The sequence below is a fragment of the Rattus norvegicus genome, chromosome 5 (genome assembly GCF_036323735.1).
Source record: "Rattus norvegicus strain BN/NHsdMcwi chromosome 5, GRCr8, whole genome shotgun sequence".
NCBI lineage: Eukaryota > Metazoa > Chordata > Mammalia > Rodentia > Muridae > Rattus > Rattus norvegicus.
This window is the reverse complement of record NC_086023.1, coordinates 34,470,001-34,493,913: the sequence shown is the minus strand read 5'-3', so window position 1 is coordinate 34,493,913 and position 23,913 is coordinate 34,470,001. Positions and strand designations below refer to the sequence as shown.

General features: G+C 39.6%; 1 long non-coding RNA gene across 1 annotated transcript in view; it reads right to left on the bottom strand.

The window, feature by feature from the left end:
• Positions 1-764: 764 nt before the first annotated feature.
• The window catches only part of LOC120102838 (uncharacterized), a 33,074-nt gene continuing 9,925 nt past the window's right edge, over positions 765-23,913 (bottom strand). Inside the window, exon 3 of the long non-coding RNA XR_010051714.1 lies at positions 765-2,206. This is a non-coding gene — a long non-coding RNA (uncharacterized LOC120102838). The remainder of the gene's footprint in view (positions 2,207-23,913) is intronic.

Here is a 23,913-nt window from a genome sequence, read left to right as displayed (position 1 = left end):
TTAAAGTTCATCATATATCAATGTCTTAAAACTAGACATAAAACTACATAAAACTAGTTCTACCCATTTGTCTAGGAATTTCATGAAGTCATTGTTTTGGATAACTGAGTAGTACTCAACTATGTAGATGGACCACATTTTTTATATCCATTCCTCTGTTGAAGGGCATCTGGGTTCTTTCCAGTTTCTGGCTATTATAAATAAGGCTGCTATGAACATAGCGGAGCATGTGTCTTTGTTATATGTTGGGGCATATTTTGGGTATATGCCCAAGAGAGGTATAGCTGGGTCCTCAGGTAGTTCAATGTCCAATTTTCTGAGGAACCTCCAGACTAATTTCCAGAATAGTTGTACCAGCTTGCAATCCCACCAACAATGAAGGAGTGTTCCTTTTTCTCCACATCCTCACCAGCATCTGTTGTCACCTGAGTTTTTGATCTTAGCCATTCTGACTGGTGTGAGGTGGAATCTCAGGGTTGTTTTGATTTGCATTTCCCTGATGACTACAGATGTTGAAATACCATCCTGAGTGAGGTAAACCAGTCACAAAAGAACACTCATGGTATGCCCTCACTGTTAAGTGGATGAATACTCAAGATACATTCCATATACCACATGAAGCTCGAGAAGAAGGAAGACCAAAACATGGATGATTCAGACTTTCTTAGAAGGGGGAACAAAATACTCACAGGAGAAAATATAGAGACAAAGTGTGTCCCTCGCGCTCCCTCTCGCCAGCAAGAAAACACACGGGGACATAGGAATCCTAGCTGCGACCAAACTTTATTAATATCTTAAGGAGAAGTCCCCGCGCGCCTGCATGGTGCGGCTATATACACCCTAGCGCGGCGCATCCACACCTGATTGGTCACTTACCCATGATCTCATAAGGCACGCCCCGGAATGGGCAAAGACCTGGCACAAAGGCACTCTTGCACATGCGCACACAGTTAACTTCCTGAAAGGAAGTCGACTGGCGGGGCGGAGGCCAGCTCCATCTTGTCTAGCTCAGCCTTCCACGTGGGGCGCAGTGGAAGCCAGCGCCATCTAGTAGTGGCAAATGTTATTGCGGCCCTCTACATCTCCCCCTATTTATTTTATAGCAGTCCTGATTTATTTTATATTATTTTATAACAGTCCTGATCACCCTATCGGAAACCTCAGCGATGTGGAAGGGCTGATCAAAGGATCATTAAGTCTCTCTCATCCCAGTGCAATGGATCCACAGATCCATGGGGTGCAAGAGCAGAGAACTCAGATACCGAGAGAGAGTCTCTCTCATCCCAGTGCAGGATCCACAGATCCATGGGGTGCAAGAGCAGAGAACTCAGATACCGACTAATTCCTGAGCATAGATAACCAAATTCCAGGGGAGGCCCCTTGTACAATGGCCACAAGTGCTTGAGTGATAACGGCCTTGTCACGTTTCTGTTGAGATCTGAGTTTGCAAACCAACCATAGTATGAACACTAATCCACAGCATAGGGCTGCACCAAACAGAGCCACTCCTGATAAGTAGTGGGCACCTCATCTAGTTCACCTCAGCTGTTACCACCAAGGGCCGTAGTCAAGCTGCTCCTATAATAGAATTTAGAATTTCCAATTGTTAGTAACTACTCCAGAAAGTTTATCCACTGTGCTTGTCTAACAATAGATTGGGGGAGGATAACTCCAGACACTGCAGACACAATGTCTGCAGCAGTAATGGCTGCTACAATAGCAGCGAAAGTGTCAAGGTCTTTTCCAGGACAGTTCAGGATCAGTCATTTTTCTCTGGAACAACCAGCAGACAATGGAACTATTTCTGCGATCTGTACAACCAGGGCAGAGTTCCCCAGTCCACAGCATCTTTACGCAGGTAGCATTCCTGTGAAGCTACAGTCTGTAAAATGACCAGTTAAGGCAGTAAGAGTCACCAGGGAATGAGGGGGGCAGCAACGGCTGGAGTCCAGTCTTCTCCAGCAAGCAGCAGTGCACAGAGGGTCAGAGAGCGAGCCATAGTGGGACGGGACACACGTAGCGGTAACACTGACTGCAGCAACGGCAAAATCTCTGTGATGACAAAAGGTGAAGGGGAATCTTCTATCTTCCTCTCAGGGCAGAGGAATGACTCCAGGGACCCGAACCACGAGAGCTGAATCTTCATGTAACCAGGATCAGCAAGTCTCAGCAACCACTCAGGCAGCTGGCACACTCTTGTAGCATCCTGTAGAAAAAACACAAACATTCCCTCTTCCCCATATAAAATATCTGGGCAGGATCATGTCAATATGTGGATCTCTCTATTTCACCTAGGCAGAAGTATGCCTAGTTGTAGGGTGCCATAAACTTTGGCATCCAAATTTTAAAATTGAAATAAAAGGAGCATTAGCATACAGGGATAACTCCCCCTATTTATTTATTAAGATATAGTAAAGATATTATTTATTAAGGTAAGTCCTCGAGGATTAAATTGAGGACACTGAGCACGTGTATTTATAAATTGACTTGTATACCAAATTATTGTCTCCAGCATTACTGTTTTGGATATATAAAGAATGAGATTTTTTGACTAATTGTTCCTATGTAAGGCCTACAATCTGTCTGGTATCATTGTCCTCCCTTGTTAAGGAGCCCAGGCAATCCAGTTTGAGTTCTTAAATGGTCTATTAAGGAACAGTATTTAGTGCTCTTAACCACTAAGCCATTTCTCTAGCACCTCACAAACTTTATTTACCTAAACATAAGCATTAATTAGAAATGTCAAATCTTGTAAATATTGTCCAGATTTAGTCGTACTAGAAATCTCTGAACTGGCAGGGTGAGGCTGGGAATAGAAAGCAAGCAAATGGAGTCTTCCTCTTTTCATATCAACTCCATTACCATTTTCAAAGAGCTGGGTCTATGGTTTTGTTTAGTTGTCTGAGCCAGAGCACTGAAAGGACAGTGAGTTGTCAGACATTCACACTGAAATCACTCATTGATTTTAAGTAGAAAACCTGTCTCTAATAAAGCAATAAGTAATTGAAATCAATTGTAAACCACAAGCCACACATTGGCTATCAGTATATGAATTGAAAGCTTGATTTTTTAACATTTTAAAAACAGTGGCTACAGCACGTAATTTAATAGTCTGTGTGGAAGCAGGGGAAACTCAAGAGAATAAACAAGTGATCCAATCATATATGTAGCCTTTTCATTAGATGTACCACCTATAAATACAGTAAGCGCATTTCCTATGGGTTGTATGCACAAATATACAGGAAGTACAAAAGCATGTAAAGAGTAAAATTATCAATTTTGTCTGAAAAATTTGTATATGTAATAGGCCAAATATCAGTATTTTGTAATAACCAATTAACTGTTGTTTGGAATAAGATATGTTTTACCAGGTTTCTTTTTAAAATACTTCCATGACTCTAGTCTACAATTCTTTATTAACACAGCTGAAGCTTTATCTCCAATGTGCATAACAAAGACCTAAGTCCTCTGGTAGGGTGAGGTACTTAGCCAATTAACATATCCTTAGAAGCTTAAAATTAGCTTCAAATATTCTTTTCTGGAGTAGTGTAACAGCTACTCCCCAAATATTAAAGCTCATTTTGAGAGCAAAGGTTCGTAGTAAAAATTTCCATATACACTGAAAGATTTAAGTTCTAACCTTTTACATTGAAGAAGCAACAAAATTACATAATATAAGGCTGTTAGCCATTTCTAATGATATCGCTTTATGGGCTCTCCAAAACTATAAGCAAGCTCACGGAATGAAAACTCAAAATCAATCCTCTAAATCTATCTTGAAATGGCAGCTGGAGTAAACAGACTGGCTGTAATGTTCTCACAAGTTCTAAAACCTCATCAATCCTTCGTAAATCTTGTAACAATCTCTACCTGTTTGATTTTTTCTTAATTACAAATAAGTTTGAGTTAGTCAATGTAACACTGGCAATCCTTAATCACAATCTTTAAGTTCTCCTTGTAACACCAGAGCACAGCCACAACTTTGGAAAGTCACCTGAGTCCTGAGTATGTGACTAGGCAGCTGTCCTTAGGGCAGTGGAATTAGCATCAAAATGCAGATACAAAGTTTGACTGCCAATTCCTATATATGAACGCACGATGGCGTAGTCTCTAGTACCTCAACAAAGAGACATTGTCCTAAATTCTTTTAGAAGCCTGGTTTCTAGGATAAGAATTCCATAAAAATATTATCTCAATTTAGACCTGTTTCCCTAGGTTGGCCCATGTCACATGTTATCTAGAATGACTTCATCCAAATTACCAGCTTTATGTCAACTTTCTGTTACCAATATTATACCCATTTAACCATATGCAATAACTAAAAAGCCAACAATCTATGACCAAGGCAAGTAGAGCATATTTACACATTTAAAACCAATCAGAAACAAATTGAAGTGGCTACACATATCTTCAATATTTAGACCAAACACCATTTTTACCTTTTTAGCTATGATTTTAAGAGAAGCACCTTGTCACCTGTTGAGTCAAATAATAAGTCAGGGATTTCTCTAAGAGAAACAGCTGTCAGCTCTTGTATCAAAGAAGCTGAGAAGCTGCTGGCGCCTTTAAGATCAGCTCGTGTAGACGCTTAGCCTCTGGGCAGCTTCTCCAGCTGACCTATGTTCCTAGCTACAGGTGTAGGGCTCTAAAGGCCTGATTGAAACTGTTTTTATTCATTTGTTCCCTTTTTGAAACGAGTTAAAACCAAATCAAGGTGTAAATGACCGGCAGATAAAGTTTTTACCATTTTTTCTTGTGAACATGAGACATAAAACATTTAAACAACGAGAAACGAAAACCACAGACATGCACTGACAGACATGGGGACATCCTGGTGCACCAGGGACAAACAATAGACAAAGAGGGAAAAAAACAGATGGTGTTCACGGTGACTATCCACTCGAGTGGAGTCGATATGGACGATGGATTGTCTCAATTCCTGGACTAGTCCATCAACGTGTTGAAACCCAATTCCTGTAAGATACTGAGATATATTATCTGAGCAACATGACTGACATTCACCAATGGTATGGAAGTGAAACAGTCCTGAATATTTTTACTCACAACCCAATTACATTAACTCCATCAAGCTCTGCATGGGCATTGAGATGTCCTTTTGTTTGATTCTCCTGAATAAATTTTCAGGCGGTCTGCCTCTATCAAGCCTAATCAGTATGATTCTGCAAAGCTGTCGCGTTGGCGCACGGACGCCGCGGCGTCCCGCGGGCCGGAGCGGGAGCTTAATCACACCTTCTACAAGCACAAAGACAAAATTTTTCTCCCAAAATACTGTGTTCCTTTTATCTCCTCCCTTCTCACCCGGGGCGTTCTTTCCCCAACCTTTCGCCTCTGAATTGGAGGGGACTATCTTCTTGTAATTTTTCCTTGAGCTCTTTAATTTTTTACTCAACCCTGTTTCTGACACGCCGCCGCCTTGCCCTTCCCCCAACGCTCTCTGCTTTGCTGTTACACCTGGGCAGCTCCCACGCGACCTCTGACGCCGTTTGGCGGTAACTAAAAACTCAAAGGTCAATAGAAAAAGCAACCATAGAGGCTCCTGCCGCATCCGGCGAAGGAGTGAGGCGGAACAGATCAAGGCTAAACATAGTCTCTCAGAGTCTTATCCCCACTCACAGCTTCTGGATCCCTTCTGTGAAACGGAGGCTCTCCTTGGCACCTGGCAATGGTGTGGCTTTTGTCCCGGGTTCCCAGCACCAAATGTCCCACGCGCAACCTCGCCAGCAAGAAAACATGCGGGGACATAGGAATCCTAGCTGCGACCAAACTTTATTAATATCTTAAGGAGTAGCCCCCGCGCGCCCGCATGGCGCAGCTATATACACCCTAGCGCGGCTCATCCACACCTGATTGGTCGCTTACCCATGATCTCATAAGGCATGCCCCGGAATGGGCAAAGACCTGGCACAAAGGCACTCTTGCACATGCGCACACAGTTAACTTCCTGAAAGGAAGTCGACTGGCGGGGCGGAGGCCAGCGCCATCTTGTCTAGCTCGGCCTTCCACATGGGGCACAGTGGAACCCAGCGCCATCTAGTGGTGGCGAATGTTACTGTGGCCCTCTACAAAAGTGTGGAGCAGAGACTGAAGAAAAGGCCATCCAGAGACTGCCCCACCTGGATATCCATCCCATATACAGACACCAAACCCAGACACTATTGTGGATGCCAAGAAGTACATGCTGACAGGAGCCTGATATAGCTGTCTCCTGAAAGGCTCTGCCAGAATCTGACAAATACAGAGTTGGCTTACAGTCAACCATTGCACTGAGCACAGGGTCCCCAATGGAGGAGTTAGAGAAAGGACTAAAGGAGCTGAAACGGTTTTCTATCCATAGGAAGAACAACAATATCAACCAACAAGACCACTTAGAGCTCCCAGGTACTAAACCACCAACCACCCATGGCTCCAGCCACATATGTAGCAGAAGATGGCCTTGTTGGACATCAATGGGAGGAGAGGCCCTTGGTCCTGTGAAGGCTCGATGAAGTGTAGGGAAATGCCAGGGCAAGGAAGTGGGAGTAGGCAGGTGGGAAGTGGAGCACCCTCACAGAAGCGTGGGAAGGGGGTACGGGATGGGGAGTTTCAGGAGGGGAAACCAGAAAAGGGGATAACAACTGAAATGTAAATAAATAAAATATCCAATAAAAAACTGTATGAAACTAGACAAAGAAATCCTAGAACTTACGTAGAGATATAAAATCCTAATATAGCAAAAGCCATTGAGAGGAAAACAAAATCAAAAAAATAATCTCAATTTACACAGTACTTGGTTTCAAGTTACTCAAAGTTGTAAGAATATACCATGAGGAGACAGAGCCGAAAACGAAAACAGCAGCATCCAGAGTGCCCTCCTCTTCTTCCTTCCCCACAGAAGCCACAAGCATCTGTGGCAGGCTTGGAGGTTCTCTTCGTGAAGGCCACACCGGCTATGAGCTGCCAGCAGGACGCACTGCTTCCTGCACTGGGAAGTGGTAACAAACGGCTACTATGGCTTGGGCACCAACGACCAGCCAGGTCCCAAGGATAAGAAGTTAGAACTACTGCCGGCTAAGTGGAACAGCAATAAAGAACTGTATACCCTCCGGTATGAATCTAAGGACGGGGCCAGAAAACTTCTGAAAGCTGTCTCTGTGGAGAATGACATGATCATCAACGTGCTGGAGCATGGCACACAGCAGATAGCAGACTTGACTCTGAACTCTTCAACAAATGGTATGGGGAAACTAGAATCCACTGGAAGAAGAATGTGACTTAGTCCATATTTCACCCTGAACAAAACACAGCTCCAAATGGATCAGCCATTAATACAAGATCTAATAACCTGAAACTGTTAGAAGAAAATAGGAAATAGAATATACTTCAGTACATAGGCATAAGCAAGTCCTTTCTGAAAACTTCACGAAGTCAGGAAATAACACTAAAAGCCAATGAATGGGATTTCACAAAATTGAAGAGCTGTGTAGTAAGTGAAATTATCACCAGAGAGAAGGGACAACCCATCGAATGGAGGAAAAATCTTTGCTAACTTTTTACTCTGTGACAGTGACTCTTGGTTGTCAACTTGATTGGATTCGGTTCAATGTACATGTCTGGGAATGTCTGTGAGGTCACTTCCCAGGAGAATTTACTGAAGCTGAAAGACCCTCCATCACCCAGAGTAGGCAGCCCCTTCTAGTGGCAGCTAAAATACAAAGGGACTAATGGGAAAGCTTTGTTCTCTCTGCTCACTTTCACTTGTTGCTGGTAAGTGCATCTACTCTGCTGCCGGTGCTGTCCTTTGCTGATACTGGAATCCAGCTTCCTCAGTCTTCCACCATGGAATGAAGACCAATGACTCTCCATGATCCTCTAGGTTTCCTGTTCCAGATTGGGACTACTGCAACATTCAACCTCACGAACTGAGAAGCTACCATGATTTCCACCTTTGCATTATACAGACAGCAATTGCTGGACTATTCATAAATTAGCCAATTTCATAAATTCCCTGTGTAAGAAGTATGCGTCTATCTACTCTATCCATTCTGTTCTTCTAGAGAACTGTGACTAAGACATAAAAAGCAGAAGGGAAGTTGTGGGAGGGATGGAGGTTGTGGGAGAGTAAAGGGAAAATGGAAGAAGAAAGTATAGGGGTTATGATGGTCAAATATATAATATACTTGAAAGAAATGATCTTTTGAAAATCAACAACACCAATGATACACACCAATTTACAACACATGTAATATTGTATTAATATTGTATTATAATAACCTAAAGATCCTCTCCAAACTCCTAATGTGACATAGCCCTAAAGACCATACGGTGTTGACTCTGACATTTAACATCTTTCCCTCAGAGTATCTGAGGTCTAATAGAATGTTCTTGCCCCTAGATGACTGCTATGGGAAGATCCTGTGCTTAGCAGAAAGGAACACTGAGAGGCAAGCACATTGCTGTCTTGTCTTTCCTCTTCAGAAATAAGGTGGGGCCCAGCATATTATCAGAGCATCAGAAAGATCCACACACATTGTTATAAGGCCACTCCCCGCATCATGCGATTCCCAACTGCCACCCATATCGACAAGTGAAAAATGAGGTTCAGGTCCCTAGAATTTTCACCAACACCTCTTGGACTGGCTTGTAGAGTCCTGGGATCTGCTGTTTAGATCTTTTGCACAGAGATTAATAAGGAGCTCTATGTTTCTTTCAAAATAACACCAGGTTACAACACGTGAGCAACTAATTTAGACTACCACTGACCTCAAGGGTTATTCATAGCCTTTAAAATAGAAAGAGACACATCTCTGTAAGGAAATCTCTGATTTTATCTTCCCTTCTATATGCAGCCCTCAGGCAGTAGGGCCACATGCCAAGGACAACATTCAAACTAAATAAAAACTGAAAGATTACCATTGTTACTACAAGGAACTGGATGTGTTGACATGGGGTAAACAGGATGAATTTACCACTTTTCTTTTCCTAGCGGTTCAAAACACTGCTGTCTAATGGCTAGATCCTGTAAGACAGGTTAGACTCACTTACTTCCTGATCTGAAAGCCAAAAGAAAAAAAGAAAAAGAAACAAAGAAAAGCACAGCAGTATATCCACTAGCAACATATCAACAAGCAACAAAATTACTCTTTAGAAGTCGTATGCAATTCATTTTAGATGTGTTATTTGTTAAATGAAAGCTGGTCGTTTAAGGAACTAGAATAATATACAGTTATGTTAACATGTAACATGAGAAACATAAACTTAAACTTCCTGATTTTTAAATTATCAGAGTCTATAAAAGCACTATGGCCTTTTATAATGACCAGCAGTGCTAAAATCTGGTTTAAACAATTAACCACCTGCCTGAGTTCCACAGTGGAAGGGAAGAAATAAGGCAGGAAGGAAAACAAAGAAACAAAACAACAACAAAACACACACAGAGAACACAGACAGACAGACAAGTTGGCACTCTGATAACCTAATGAGCTTTAGACAGCAGAAGTCCCTCCACATTCTTGGGAGCTCTCCTCCTTGATGTAATTCCCGTTGGCTCTAGTCTACGTGGGACCCTGCTATCATCCTGTGAGTGAGTCACCAGTCTGTCCCACACAAGCCAAACTAACTGCTGCTTTCCACATCTTCCTTTCTTGCTATTCAGAGCAGAACAAGTCACAAAGCCTGTATTGCCTCAGAGATAAGACTATGCCAAGTAGGCCAACTACAGGAAATCAGAGCGCCTAGTATTTTAGTATTTTAGCATTTAGAGGGAAGTTTATTCACCCGTAGTTTGCTCTAAGAGAATATCTAAGTGTATATAAAGTTGGATTGGATTTCAAACTTAAGCAATGGCACACAGTGGCTAAGAGTATAAATTCTGTTAGACTAAGCAGGAATCTGACTGGTCGTGCCACTTACTAACACACACCATACTGAGAAAAGATCCACGTGCTAAGTACTATGGTATTGTCAAAGTGCTGTAGTCAGATTAACTCCATCACTACTAAAAAGACCCATAAATAGAGTGACAATATGGAAAGAGTAAATTGCACACAAGAGCACAGAGCTAATACGATAAGCAATTGGAATGGAAGTAGTTAGCTCTGTAATTGGAGACCACATTCTTCCATTTCATTGGTGGTTTAAAATCTTTAACCCATTGTAAGAAATATAACCAATGGCAGGAAGTGTATTTTTAATACAACCCACAACACAAATACATATAAACAACTATTATATATATGTATATATATACATATATATACTATTACATATATATTTGAAACTAAAATTTTATGAAAGTATACCTACTCTTATTCCATGCAATGAACTGGTTACATCGTGTGCTATTTCAAACTGCTAACTCCCCACAAAACTGATAAAAAACCTAGTGAGCCATGACCTGACATTTGAAAAACGCACAATAATATTTCTTTTGATCACCATCAGGATTTTGACAGACTTAACCAAGACAATATATTCAAAGCACTCAATAGAACCACCACTCATACCATGTGCTCAGTAGATGATATTGATCTTGAAAACTAGCCATAGCTATGAGGAAATGGGGAAACCCTGGCATGGCTATAGCTAAACCTACTGACAGTTAAGGTCTGTGCTTGGCAGAGGAGTGGGAATTTCCCCAGTATTTTGAACCTGTCCTTCAGTGGACTCCAAGTCAGAAAGCTGAATAACCCCAGATAATTCTTCTGAAAGATACTTGACATAATCACATCTTCTAAATCCCTTTTCCAATAAGATAAGAGGTCTGGAGGAGTCAGAAGTAAACATTTTTGGCTATTTCAGAAGAATAGTTAACCACACAAAATAGTAAAATAAATAGCAGAAATAACATAGAACTTATCAAGCATTTATGACGTGGCAGGTGATCTATCCAATGCTTCTCTTGCCTTCATTTATTTTCCTGGCAAGAAATCAAGACTTAAAAAGCTGTGACAAGTTTATCAAAATTACACAGATGGGAGGTGACAAACCCAGATCTTCCTGATACCAAAGCCATGCTCTCAACTTACATGGGTCATTGTATACAGTGAAGTTCTAAATATGTGCACATTTAATGATCCAAAAACTTTATGAATTATAATTTCTTGTTTTATTTTTAAAAAGCAAACTCATTTATTTAATCATATTTTTATGAAACAAAGATAAACTTCCAGCTAAGCAGTTGTTTGGAGGCACGGGCAGGCAGATCTTTGAGCTTGAAGCCAGCATGGTCTACAAACAAACTGTAGCCAGGGCTCTAAAAATAAACAAACAAACAACAACAAAACAACAGACAAACTTCCAACTGAAAGTTTTTGCTAACTTCTTTAAAACTTCTGGGATTTATACAAATCCAGGACCAAATGCAACTTTTTTTTTAATTTTGTGTTTATTTAGTCAGAGAGAGAGTGACAGACAGAGAGATACAGAGACAGAGAGATACAGAGACAGAGACAGAAAGACAGACAGACAGAGAGAGAAGTAGCACAAATCCACACTACTAAGTATGTGAGGAGTGCAGAAAATATTCTGTAGCCAATTAACTCTCCTTGTGGGTATCAGGTTGTCCAGCTCAGGTTGTCAGACTTGGTAGCAAACACCTTTATCCAAATCTTTTAATGCATTTTGCATCATTTAGTAAAATACAGTAACTCAAATAAACATCCATATTTCCGATGAGATGTAGATGACTAGCTTGAAATAATGACCTAAAAGTTTAAGAATAAGGAAATGGAAAGCAATGGAAACAAACAGGAAAAAAAATGGCACCTAACCTGACTCTCATAGAAACAGAAAGGTCAAATAAGTCAGAGAAGAAGAATGATATCAAAGAAGAGGAACAGCACTGGCAGGGATGAGACATGGGAAACTGATTACAGAGAAATGAAAAGGAAATCAGATAAGAATAGGTAAAGCACTGAGACTTTGAAAGTAGATACATAAAGCTCAATTAAACAAGGCATGTGGAGACATAACCTGAGAAGCTCCGGGGGAAGCAGTATTTAAGGCTGGGGAAGACAGCCATGGGACAGAAGGAGGTAGAAAGTTAGAAACCAGCAATTGCTGACACCTTCTAGGAAGGAAACTATGTCACTAGGACATGTGAGAGAGGTGGAGAATAAATTTCTACTTATACCCTTTGATTCCTCTAATATTTATACAGTGTACATGTGTGAGCTAGAAACATGTTATTACAAACATGTGTGTAAAATGATTTTTTTTTTGGACCCATAGTACCATGAAATAAAACCAGGCATCTCCTGGTGTTTACTTTAGGAGCTCAGGTTAAACTATAGCTTATTTATACTCATACTACCCTCAAAAGCCTGTAAAAGCGTTTCAGCTGGCTTTCCCACTAGGAAATCACCCCTTCAGCTTTTGAGCATCAGCTTCAAGATGAACTGGGTCCCAGCATTTTATAGTCCCTTTACACAGTTGCCCAACTTGGATGAGTACCCATTTCATAACATTTTATTCCAACATGTCATAGGATCCAGTCATTTACCCCAGGGACTAAAGCAAGTAATGGAGTCATAAGACAAACACAGGATAACCCAGCCCAGATGTGGCTCAGATAATGTCCACCTTCCAGTTTTTCCCCAGCCCTCTAATACTCCCACTTCATTAGTATTTATCAATATTTGTTGATATCAATATTTATCTTTTCAAATGAAGCCCCAAATGCAATTTTTACAATGTAGAAGAACAAGTTATTATGTAGCTCTGTTTTGTTTTTAAGAACTAAGTGTAGTTCTTCCTGCCATTCCTTTCAGCCTTCTCTTCTAACCCATATCCATTCTTTGTGACTCTTGAGCATCTGGAAGAACAGCTTTCTGGTAGGGACACCACAGAGCCACACTTGGCTGGGATTTCAGAAAGAAACTTAATCCTCTTCTACATCCTCAGTTCCAGTTTCCTCAGACTGTACCGCCTGCCTGTGTGAGCTACTCCTCCTAGTTCACCTACATCCCCTTGAGATTCAGCCTCTGGCTGTAGAGCCAGTGTCCAGGATCTACCTAGTTCTTCCCTATCACTCCTTTCAGCCATTCCTATTAGCTTACTCCACTGTTAATCCTTGCTGACCTGCAGAACTACTCTCTACCACTGCTACCAGGCTTGGCTGTAACTCAGGGACCCAACATCTGCCACACCGGGCTCGGAACCAGAGTGGGCAACAGCAACCAAAAATGAAACACCGACCCAGCAAGGATGAGATCTAATATCTATACCAAGAAACATTTCAAACATACTATGTCCAGATGCCTAGATCCCAGCTCAAAAACACAACTTAAACAACCAAGACAATATGCCAGATAAATAATCCCAGAACTGCTAATCAAAAGAGGAGGAAGAAAAGCATGACAACAAAATAAGGGGAATTAAATTAATAAACACTGCTCATTAATAAGCCTTAATACTGAGGATCCCAATTCACCAATGAGAAGACACAAACAGACTGGATTACAAAACAGGATCCATCCTTCTGCTGCATCTAAGAAAAGCACCTTACCATCAAGTACAGAAATCACCTTGGGGTAAATAAATTGAAAAGGTTATTCAAAAAAGCAAGCAAGCATAGCTATTTTAATATCTTATAAATTATTTAAAAGAGAGAGGAAATAATATTACATAGTCATTAAAATAAAAAGCTAAGAGGATCTTATATACTAAATATTTACTCACTAAACACAAAAGCACCCAATATCATAAAAGATATCCTAGTGCAGCTAAAATCACATATTGACCCTAACACAGAAATAAAGAATGAATTTAATACCTTACTTTTGCCAATGCATAGCTCATCCAGACAAAACTTAAACAGAGAAATGAGGGAGTTGAGAGATATCATAAAATCCAATGTACCTAACAAACATCTGCAGAACATTCCACTAAAACATCCTTTGGAACTTTCTCAGAGCTGACCATATAACACAAAGAAAGTCCCAACAAATATGTAAAAAATGAAATAACATCCTACATCCTATATGACCACCATAGATTAAAGATGGATATCAACAAAGCAAAAACTACAGAAAACTTACAACTCATGAGAGCTGAACAAAGCACTTCTGAATGAAAACTGCGTAGAGAAAGAAATCAAGAAGGAAACTGAAAACTATACAAAACTGAATGAAAATTATAACACAACATACCCAAACCTATGGGACAAAATGAAGGCAGTTATAACAGGCAAGTTCATAACATTAAAAACTGTAGAGGGCTAGAGAGGTTGCTCAGCCATTAAAACTGAGGATCATAACCAAAATAATTTGAGAAACATATTAATAACTTAAACACACTCAAAAGCTCCAGAAAAACAAAAAGAAATAACTCCAAAAAGAGTAGATGGGGAGAAATAATTAAACTCAGGGCTAAAACCAATAAAATAGAAATAAACAAAATCAATGAAATAAAGAATTGGGGAGACGCCGCCGGAACCTGAAGGAAACAGACCGGATAAACAGTTCTCTGCACCCAAATCCCGTGGGAGGGAGAGCGAAACCTTCAGAGAGGCAGACACGCCTGGGAAACCAGAAGAGACTGCACTCTGCGCACATCCAGACGCCAGAGGAAAACACCAAACGCCATCTGGAACCCTGGTGCACGGAGGCTCCCGGAAAGAGCGGCGCAGATCTTCCCGATTGCTGCCGCCGCAGAGAGGACTTAGGCAGTACCCCACGAGCAAACTTGAGCCTTGGAACCACAGGTAGGACCAACTTTTCCCCTGCAAGAAACCTGCCTGGTGAACTCAAGACACAGGCCCACAGGAACAGCTGAAGTAGAGAGAAAAAACTACACACCCGAAAGCAGAACACTCTGTCCCCATAACTGGCTGAAAGAAAACAGGAAAACAAGTCTACAGCACTTCTGACACACAGGCTTATAGGACAGTCTAGCCACTGTCAGAAATAGCAGAACAAAGTAACACTAGAGATAATCTGATGGCGAGAGGCAAGCGCAGGAACCCAAGCAACAGAAACCAAGACTACATGGCATCATCGGAGCCCAATTCTCCCACCAAAATAAACATGGAATATCCAAACACACCAGAAAAGCAAGATCTAGTTTCAAAATCATATTTGATCATGATACTGGAGGACTTCAAGAAAGACGTGAAGAACTCCCTTAGAGAACAAATAGAAGCCTACAGAGAGGAATCCCAAAAATGCCTGAAAGAATTCCAGGAAAACATAAATAAACAAGTAGAAACCCATAGAGAGGAGACACAAAAATCCCTGAAAGAATTCCAGGAAAACACAATCAAACAGTTGAAGGATTTAAAAATGGAAATAGAAGCAATCAAGAAAGAACACATGGAAACAACCCTGGATATAGAAAATCAAAAGAAAAGACAAGGAACTGTAGATACAAGCTTCACCAACAGAATACAAGAGATGGAAGAGAGAATCTCGGGAGCAGAAGATTCCATAGAAATCATTGACTCAACTGTCAAAGATAATGTAAAACAGAAAAAGCTACTGGTCCAAAACATACAGGAAATCCAGGACTCAATGAGAAGATCAAACCTAAGGATAATAGGTATAGAAGAGAGTGAAGACTCCCAGCTCAAAGGACCAGTAAATATCTTCAACAAAATCATAGAAGAAAACTTCCCTAACCTAAAAAAAGAGATACCCATAGGCATACAAGAAGCCTACAGAACTCCAAATAGATTGGACCAGAAAAGAAACACCTCCCGTCACATAATAGTCAAAACACCAAACGCACAAAATAAAGAAAGAATATTAAAAGCAGTAAGGGAAAAAGGTCAAGTAACATATAAAGGCAGACCTATCAGAATCACACCAGACTTTTCGCCAGAAACTATGAAGGCCAGAAGATCCTGGACAGATGTCATACAGACCCTAAGAGAACACAAATGCCAGCCCAGGTTACTGTATCCTGCAAAACTCTCAATTAACATCAATTAACATAGATGGAGAAACCAAGATATTCCATGACAAAACCAAATTTACACAATATCTTCCTACAAATCCAGCACTACAAAGGATAATAAAGGGTAAAGCCCAACATAAGGAGGCAAGCTATACCCTAGAAGAAGCAAGAAACTAATCGTCTTGGCAACAAAACAAAGAGAAGAAAAGCACACAAACATAACTTCCAAACTATCCAAATATGAATATAACAGGAAGCAATAATCACTATTCCTTAATATCTCTCAACATCAATGGCCTCAACTCCCCAATAAAAAGACATAGATTAACAAACTGGATACGCAACGAGGACCCTGCATTCTGCTGCCTACAGGAAACACACCTCAGAGACAAAGACAGACACTACCTCAGAGTGAAAGGCTGGAAAACAACTTTCCAAGCAAATGGTCAGAAGAAGCAAGCTGGAGTAGCCATTCTAATATCAAATAAAATCAATTTTCAATTAAAAGTCATCAAAAAAGATAAGGAAGGACACTTCATATTCATCAAAGGAAAAATCCACCAAGATGAACTCTCAATCCTCATCTTCGGTTGGTTTATATACAAGTGTGCAATTTCTAGGCTTGAAAGTAAAATGATGCTATCTGGTGCTGGATAGAGGAGCCTTATTTTTTATTATGGCAGCTTGCTATTTTTGTAACATGGTGATTTGGTTGAACACAATAAAGTACAGTAGTAACTGAAAAAAAAAGAAAATAATAGATCAGCATACTAAAGTTGTGATCTCAGGTTTATATGCTGAAATGTTATTAATAATTTAACTAATGTTTATCTCAATTTTTTTCCTATTTAACAAAGACTCTTGTAGTATGTTTATGTAAATGAGGTGATTTTAGTCATGGAAACATTTGCCCTAATAAAAAATTTCCAATATATTCTAAAAAAAAAAAACCATATATAATTCAAGTTTCAGGGGATCTGAAACTCTTCTGTCATTGTGGCACCAAACATGTATGGGATACTTAGACATATATGAAGTAAATATTCATGCACATAAAAAAAAAGAATTGGTTCTTTGAGAAAATCAACACGATTGATAAAATGTTAGACAAATTACCGAAAGACAAAAGAGAGAAGATCCAAATTAATAAAATTGGAGAGCAAAATTGAGACACTACAACAGATAATGAGGAAATTCAAAGAACTATAAGGACATATGTTAAAAATAATTTTCTACCAAACTGAAAAGCCTAAAAGAAATCCATGGGATTTCTTGATATATATGACCTATCTAGGTTAAGTCATGATGAAATAAACAATTTAAACAGATTCATAATCCCTAAGGAAATAAAAGCAATTGAGAAAAAAAATGTTCCAATCTACCCCCCAAATTCCTAGAGCCAGATAGAGTCAACACAGAACACTATCAAAACTTCAAAGAACTAACACTCATGCAAATGCTCCTCAAATTAATCCATAAAACATTAATAGAAGGAAAACTTTCTAAATTTTTTATGAAGCCATTATTATTCTGATTCAAAAGTCACACAAAGAGCCCCCCAAAAAATAAAATTATAGACCAATATTTCTTATGAACATAGATGCTAACATTTTTAAGAAAATGTTTGCAAATCAAATTCAAAAAGATACCAAAAAGATTATCCACCCTGATCAAGTTAGCTTCATTCCAGAGATGCAGGATGATCTAATCTATGTAAATCAATAATGAAAGTAAGAAGTCAAAGTACCTTTATTTGCAGATGATATGATCTCTCTCTCTCTCTCTCTCTCTCTCTCTCTCTCTCTCTCTCTCTCTCTCTCTCTTTCTCTCTCTCTCTCACGCACACACACACACACATACACACACACACACACACACACACACACACACACACACACACACTAAAATAATCCTTAATGATAAAAGAACTGGAATATCACCATCCCAGATTTTAAATTGTATTACAAAGCTATAGCAATAAGAGCAGCATGATATTTGCATGCAAACAGATACTTTGATCAATGGATTCAAAGACCCAAGCATAATTTTATACATCTATAGATAAATTCTTTTGACACAGAAGTTAAAATTATACACTGGAGGAAAGACAGCATCATCAAAAAATTGTGCTGGAAAAACCGGATAGTTGCATTTAGAAGAATGAAAATAGATCCATGTCTATCACCCTGCATATAAAATAACCATAAGACTAGATCCCCTAAATATGATAGAAGGAAAAGTAGGGAATATGTTTGAACTCATTGTCACAAGAAAGAACTTTCTTTTTATAGGATAGTTTATGTATTTACATTTCAAATGTAAATGTTATCCCCTTTCCTAGTTACCCCCTCTCCCAGCCCCCACTTCCCCTGCTTCTGTGAGGATGCTACCCCTCCCTCCCACCCATTTCCACCTCAACACACTGGCATTCCCCTACACTGCCTAAAAGAGCCTTCACAGGACCAAGGGATTCTCCTATTGATGCCAGACAATGCCATCCTCTGCTACATATGTGGCCGGAGCCATGGGTCCCTCCATATGTACTCTTTGGTTGGTAGTTTAGTCCCTGGGAGCTCTGGGGGTCTGGTTGTTTGATATTGTTCTCCTATGGGGTTGCAAACCCCTTCAGCTCCTTCAATCCTTTCTCTAACACTTCCATTGGATTCCTCATTCTCAGTCTGATGATTAGCTGCAAGCATCTTAATCTGTATCACTAAAGCTCTGGCAGAACCTCTCAGGAGACATCCATATCAGGTTCATGTCAGCAAGCACTTCTAGGCACTAGCAAAGGTGACTGTGTTTGGTGGCTGCATATGGGATGGATCCCCAGGTGGGACAGTCTCTGTGTGGCCTTTCCTTCAGTCTCTGCTCCACTCATTGCCCCTGTATTTCCTCCCATGAGTATTTTGTTTCCCCCTTCTAAAAAGGACTGATGCATCCACATTTTCGACTTCCTTGTCTTGAACTATATATGGTCTGTGAATTGTATCGTGGGTGTACCAAGCTTTTGGGCTAATATCCACTTATCAGTAAGTATACATCATGTGTTCTTTTGTGATGGTGTTACCTCACTTGGAATGTTCTAGTTCTGACCATTTGACTAAGAATTTCATGAAGTCACTGTTTTTAATAGCTGAGTAGTACTCCATTGTGTAGATGTACCACATTTTCTGTATCTACTCCTCTATTGAAGGATATCTGGATAAAGAAAGAACATTCTAATAAGGCCACCTACAGCACTGCCAGTAAGACCAAAAATTAAATTAATGGAACATCATGAAGATAAGCTGCTTCTTTTCACTGAAGGAAATATCATTTGAGCAAAACAGCAGTCTATAGAATAGGAAAAAATCTTTATCAATTATACATTTGATTAAAAACATCATAATACACAAAGACCAGGAAAAAGCTTAATATCAAGAAAAAAATAACCCGATGAAATACAGAACTAAAAAGATAAAATGTGAATGGCTAAAAATACACTTTAAAATTTTTTCAACATCCATAAGTTTTCAAGGAAATACAAGTTAAAAGTCTTTTGATGTTGGAAGGCTATCCCAGAATCTAGTTTCCTGAGGAATGTAGTGACAGTGGATATGGAGTCAGCAATAGAGGCCAAAAGCTGCTTACTCTTGGCGATTTAACTCTTTCTTGCTTTTGAGGGCCAAAAACTGTTGTTTTCTGGCAAATAACTCCTGCTGATATCAGCAAGGGAAAAGAAAGTTAGTTACTGGGTTCTTTTCTTTTTGACTCAGGCCTCTTACTGCAGTTCCTTAACAATTCCTGAGCCAGAGTGAAAAGAAAAGGAAAGAAAAGATGAACCAGAGGATTAAATCCCCACTTTATTGTTGGTCTTAGTTTTTATACTTTCTCTAAAAATTTACCTCATACAACTATCAGGCAGAATGTTATAACAAGATAATTAATTACGCAGACTTCTAAGCATCTCTACATTCCATAAGCTGATAGTAAGTTTAAGGCAATTGTTCATGTCACAGGTTGATAAGGATTAAGGAGTTACAGAATTGTTTACATGTCTTTCCATTAAGACTAGTACCTGACTAAACATTCATTATAGAGTTTATGACTTCACAAGTTCATTATAAGTTTAAAGCAATAGTTTTTATGTCACAAGTTATTCTGGTTTTATCAAGAGACTCTACCTTATGTCTTATTAATCTGAAGTTTTGTATAGATAAACTAGTCAATATTTTATTTTCTGTCCTTGCACTTATAATAAATTGTCCATTCCCAGTTTATGACCTTCAATTACCAGATAGTGGTCTCACTCCTAACCTAGAGGGAATGTTTTCCTAGATTTTAAATTTGTTCCAAGCCTGCTCTCTTTTCCTAGTGCAATTAGCCCATGACACCTGAAGAGAGCTATATGCATCTTTTGTTCTATAGAGAGCTTGATATTACTTGTATCAATTTAGAAGTTCTATACAGTCATTAAAAGGAATTATAAAATCAATTCATCTAAACAGCATTACCCAGAAGATGTACAGAAAATACATCTTCATATTGATACTGCAGGAGATCTCCCCAATAGTGTGGGCTCATGCCCAGGAATTATTAGGCTATGTAATAATGGTTGGGAAAGCATATCAGCAGTGAGAGTCAATTCTGGAATGGAGTCCCTGAGGACCCTGCATCTCAGAGTGTACTCATTGTAGCTATGTAAAACAGAAGGCCATCTTCAGAAAACTCATTTGTTTGCCATAACTTTTCATAGATGACTTCTGACACTTTGAGAATTAATCTTATTCCAATAAAAATGGCCAAGATCAATACAAAAAATGACAACTTATGTTGACAAATATGTGGGGAGAGGGACACACTTATTGACTGCTAATAGAGTACAAACTAATATTATGCAAATCAGTGTGCACTTTCCTCAAAATGCCAAAAAAAAATCCATCTATCACAAAATTCAGCTATACCACTTTTGGGTATATACCCAAAGGAGTCAATACCTTCCTGTGGAGATACTTGTTCATCCATGTTTATTGCTGCTCTCTGTAAAATAAGTAGAAACTAGAAAAAAGCCTAGATAGTCATCAACTGATGAGCGGATAATAAAAATGTGTTGCATTTTCACTATGAAATATGATTTAGTTGTTAAGAAAAGTGAAAGTAGCAGGTAGGTGGAGCTATATAAATAATTTATTAGATGAGGTAACCCAAATCCAAAAAGATGAATGTTGCATGTTTTGACCTATATGTGGACATTCGCTTTTAAGCTTTTTATAGTGTTATAATGTGATAAAGGAGAAGCTAGGATGGAAGGTTAAATGGGAAGCAGAATGGAAGGCAAGGCAAAGGAGAGAACATGGAGAGGGACAATTAACACGAAAGGCATTTTGAGAGGTTTTATGAAAACCAACTACTATAGGGGCTTTCTAAACATATATACATAGATGAAAGAAATTTAAATTGAGTCACCATATAATGAGTAAGACAATGCCCTACCTAGACAGCACAGGCCACCAAGTAAAATCTCCAGTGTCAGGAATGAGCTACATCTTGCTGTTTCCTTGGCCAAAGGGGTACCATACATCACCTGTCAAACATAACACTATTGCCAAGGCAACCTGATGGTAATGCTCTTTGATGAAGACACTACCTATATCATGGAGAAATCAAGCTGGTGCCCAACTAGAAGCTTCTTCTCTACTAACTAGCATCTATGGTACCAGAAGGTACATCGTATGCTACTGGAGGAGATAAGTAGTCATCAGCATCATCTAGCTATAAACCTTGAAACCTGTAACAATGACCTGCCTACAAGATACACTGGTGCAATAGTGACACTAATGTTATGGTGGTAACCAACCACTTTTTAGTTAGATTTAAGACTTATGAAACCCATACCTAATACTACTAAAGTGGCCATGAACCTGAGACTAGATAGGTCATAGGCCCTAATGGAAACCTACTATTATTATACTGCTAAACGAATATAGCAATAAAATTAAGCTAACGACATATTATTATATGCATAGTTCAATGCCTCACTCAAGCCTCATCAGGGAAGCTTCTTCTTACGGTAGAATTAACACAAAACTCCACAACTGTGGAGCATTAGAAACTTTGGACTACTCAGGCATAAGTGAGATGTTTCCACCACACCGCTTTCTTATGGCTCTAGGATCTTTGTAAAAGAAGGAGCAGAAAGAGTTTCAGAAGCAGGGGTGGTAGATGACTCCAAAGAACAGCATCTTCCAGCCACAACAAGGCTCCATACATGTGAATGTACACCAATTGACAACATGCACAAGACCTGCAAAGACTCAAAAGAGAAAAAAAAATCCCAACATTGAGAAGGGGATATGGGCACAAAGTTCCACCCACAACCAAGAAGCTTATTGCAATTGATGCTTGCTAGCAAAGAAAAACTAAATTAGTGTCACTGGTTATATAACCACACTCTAGGTCAGGTCCCATGCTCAGGGGTAGTGCCCACTTTTTGTTTTGTTTTACTTTGGCATGGTATTTTTGTCTTTGGGTTGTTTGTTTGTTTGTTTGTTTTCATTTTTGTTTTGTTCATGTTTTGATGGGAGAGAGTGAAGGAAAGAGGATAAAAAGCATGGAGTTGGGCAGGCAGGAAGGTAAGGAGGAACTGGGAGGACTTGGGGAGGGGAGAGAATATGATCAAAATGTATAGTATAAAAAGTCTAAATAAAAAGAACAACTTTATCAACCAAAACATAAAAAGCAAAAAGAACTAATTAAATAACTCAGTTATGCTTTCTTTGGGAAGATGTAGACACTCCACACTTTCTAAATAATCTGTTTTACTGCATGTATCATACTAAAATTCTCAATACTCATGGCAAGCACAACCCAAAGCCTGGGCAACCAATGGTGTGTGGGATGCTGTGAGCAGTAACTGCAGTAAACAAAGGGATACAGAGTTCCTTGAATAGTTGAGGTTCAAGGGAAGAAGTGCCTTAGAGGATGATTCCTTCATCAGGCTGTGATTTAACTGCTTTCAGAGACAAACTATGAAACTCTTGCATGAGTCAGAGGTTCTGTATCAGGCTATATAAACAGGTACAAGTTACAGCGTGCACAGGCAAGACAATAAATCAAAACCAAACTGGTACAGCTAGACTTTGAAAGCCGGTTTGATTACTCTCTGCACATTTGCCAATTCCCAGGTCTAAGATCACTTGACGTGTTGTGTGAATGAAAGTGTTACATCCTGTTTGCCCATCATCCATATGGTTCTCAGCAGAGAAGTATTTATTGAGCCTCCAACAGATGAGTATTTTAGAAACTATATTAACTAGAAAAGATCCAAGGGTTGAATAATTACTAAGCTCCTAAAATAATCATTTGGGTTTTTTTGTGGGGTTTTTTTTTTTTATTCCCAAAAAGCAGCAAATCCTGTGTTCTTTATAAGAACCCAGCCACAGAATTCACCCTCAAAATGCTAGGCTAAAATAAAGAAAACTTGTATGGAGCACACATAGTCAGATCTGAAGTAAAGATTAACTATGTTTGTGACAGCTTACCTTACACATGCCTTATCTCATTTACACCTACTCCAACTCATAAATGATGAAAGCAAGTTTCAGCAAGAATAGGTGACATGGAAAGCAAAGCAAAGACAGCCCAAACCAAGCACAGGCCTGTGACAAAGGGTTTTACAGGTATTACAAAGATTGAGCACACCAGGCAATAGTGGTACATGCCTTTAATCCCAGCAGTTAGGAGACAGAGGCAGGAAAATCTCTTGAGTTCAAGGCCAGCCTGGTCTACACAGCAGGTTCTGGACAGCCAGGGCCACACAGAGAAACCTTTCTAGAAGAAAGAAGAATGAGGAGGAGGAGGAAGAGGAGGAGGAAGAGGAGGAAGAAGAGGAGGATGAGGAGGAGGAGGAAGAGGAGGAAGAGGAGGAGGAGGAGGAAGAGGAGGAGGAGGACAAGGATGATGTCTAAGCACACACTAAGATTTTCAAAGCCTTTACCTGCCTGCTTACAAATTATAGATAGGGAATTACACATTCCTATTATG